We start from the raw sequence: 2,976 nt of genomic DNA, 5'->3' as shown, positions 1-2,976 counted from the left end.
GCGGCAGTGTCTTCATCAGTAGAGTCAGTTTCCGCGTCAGCGTCCTCGCCGGGGTACTTCCTTCCCTCTTCAGCCCGGGCGCACCTATCGGCCAGAACATAGAGTTCGGCCACATCCTTAACCTTGTTCATCACCAGCTCTTCGCGCATCTTGCAGTTGCGCACGTTCTGATGGAACGCGCTGATCACGGCGGCAGGATGAACATCGGGGATGTTGTACTGCACCCGGCTGAACCTCTAGATGTACTTGCGCAGGGTTTCCCCTTCCTTCTGGGGAATGATATGCAGATCACGAGCATGGCCATGACCTTGGTGGCCCCCGGTGAAGGCACCAACGAACTCATGGCACAGATCCGACCAAGAAGAGATGGAATCCGCTGGCAAGTGCATCAACCAAGACATGATGTTCGGCTTCAGTGCCAACGGGAAGTAATTAGCAAGCACCTTGTCGTCGCGAGCTCCGGCAGCTTGCACCGCAATGGTGTAGATGCTGAGGAACTCTGACGGATGGGTCTTGCCGTTGTACTTCTCGCCAACGTCGGGCTTGAACGTGCGGTGGGACGGCCACTGGAACTGCCGCAGCTCACGGGTAAAAGCTGGGCAATCCACCTCATAAGGTAGGCCGCCGGAGCTCCCCGGCGCTGGGTGGTCCATAGCGGGTCCCGCCTGCTTGTCCGACTGGTGGCGTGTATCGCGCCGGCGCTCGATAGTGGTTCGAGCATCTTCGTGGACTCGTTCTCGAAGAACTTGGAGTTGGTCGAGGTGGGTCCGTGGGTCAGACGACGCTATGGAAATATTATCACAAGCGTCATCGTGACGGACCGACACCCGTGGTGGCTGGTGTGGAGTAGGAGAGTGCACCGTGGCCGTAGCACCCCCGGCCCCTCCACCGCTGGCATGCGGTGGTTTGACGGAGCGCCGGCCCGAAGGCCCCGCCGGTCGCAGATCATCTTTATTGGCGACGGTGACGAGGCTCGGATGGTGGCTCTCCACTCGTCGAGCTTCTCTGAAGCAGGAGGGAAGTCGAGGAGCAGCTGCACGCGCGCAAAAGCTTCTGCTGGCGTGGGAGGTGGTGACAGTTGCGTGGACCGTGGCGCGCTTCAACTTCTAACTACGTTAGAAGGAGCTCTACCACGGCCCAGCGGCTGCGTGCCATTTTCGCCAGCACTTCGGCGAGCATGCTGGACTCCTTCGTCCCACCGACGAAGCACAGGGCTCTTTCCATGGCGGTGTCCAGGGTCTCCAGCATGGTGGCGCTGCTCGTCGCGCGCACCCTGGGAAGAGCACGCTGTGGGCGCCGGTGTGGGCGTCTTGGAGGTTGTTGCGCCGCCTGTGGGTGGCACAACGACACTCCTGGAGGGCCCCGTGCCTCCTGCGGGGGGCCCAGCTCCGTCTTTGGATTTGGTGGCGTGCGGCCCGTCGCCTGGCGCACGAACGATGCCGCTCGCCAGGCTCTGACTGCCAGAGCAATGCTGGTGTTCGCGGACTACGGCCCGGGTCCTGTCCGCGACCGGCCCGCTACTCGCCCGCACTGGCACGGGCCGTTCGGCTCCCGACGAGCCGATCGCCGTGACCGTCTTCTTCTTGGGAGCCATGGCGATAAAGAACCGCTAGGCTAACTACTAGACCAGATTCTCACAATTGCGCCCCCTACCTGGCGCGCCAAAGATGTCGATGGGAAACGACACCTATGGGATCACAAGAATCCCTACTACGGTTGTCGGGGCGCGAGGTTGTGAGAAGAGCAGGATTAGCAGTCAACAAAAGGATCGTTTACCCAGGTTCGGGCCTCAAGGATGCGTAATACCCTAGTCCTGCTTTGGTGTGTATTTGAGAGAGTTCTTGAGCTCTCGAACTAGCTATGGTGGCTGCGTAGTTCAAAAGAGCCGAATCCCTCTCCAGTATGCCAAGGGCCTCCTTTTATAGTCGAAAGGGGCTACCACAGTGGCACACAGGAGGTGGAAAGGCCTACAGTGCTGCGAGCTTATCGCTCGTGTTATAGGACAAGACGCATTTAATGCGTAGCTTAGGTGTCCCTTAGCTTTATTGGGGACGTGAACGAGGCCCGTCCCGTCCATTGCCGCCTCGCCTTGCTTCGACACGCGCCCAGGCCAGCGGTGCATGCGGCGCCATGTAGGCAGGCAGGCAGCTGAGGTGGCGCGGTGGTAGGGTCTTCACGAAGATCTGCATGCCACCACGCAGGTGCTTGCTAAGTTGGCGTAGAGGCCGTCCGTCGCCACGCAGGTGCCTGCCCAGCTGGTTGAGCTAGCAGCTACTTGGGGACGGCGGTGGAGTCTTGGTCCACGCGGGCCTGGCTGTGGCCCCGCTGATGCCCTCAGCAAGGGCCTTGCCGGGGGCCCGGCAAGGGTCTTGCCATGGCGTTGCAGTCGTCCCCGGCAAGGCGCTTGCCGGGGGTCTTGTGGATTTCCTCGGCAAGGATCCCGCCGAGGGTCGCCGTCTTCTGGTTCTCATCTGATCTCATATCTCTATGGTCTGGACAAAGATTTGCATGCTACCACGGAGGTGCCTCCCGAGCCCTAGTTCCAATGTGGTTGGTTGAGTTGGAACCCGTGGGCTCAAGGGTGGTCACTCTGTTAGCATCGGGCAAGTTGCCCCGGCAAGGCTCTTGTCGGGGCCGTGGAAGCTGCCCCGGCAAGGGCCTTGCCGGGGGAGTCCACCTCGCCCTCTCGCTCTTTGGTATCTTTGGTCTTGGCGTTGCCTTGGACATCTTGTGCTTCGGCTTCTCTCCGGCTCCCCTTCTCAGCCCTGGTTAGTGTGGCCGTGGCGCGCGGCTCCGACTGCCCGTGCACAAGTAAAGGGGTACAAAGGTGTGCCCCTACTTTTGTACACCGACTGTATCCAAATAATGATAAATTTCAAGTGTAAGGATCTTAATCTAGTACTCATTTTGAACCAAAAGAATACCCCATATACATATTTTACAAAATAACAAAGAGCACATGAGCACCTTAACTTC

The sequence above is a fragment of the Aegilops tauschii genome, chromosome 3, assembly GCF_002575655.3.
Source record: "Aegilops tauschii subsp. strangulata cultivar AL8/78 chromosome 3, Aet v6.0, whole genome shotgun sequence".
NCBI lineage: Eukaryota > Viridiplantae > Streptophyta > Magnoliopsida > Poales > Poaceae > Aegilops > Aegilops tauschii.
Note: the sequence above shows the minus strand (reverse complement) of the source record.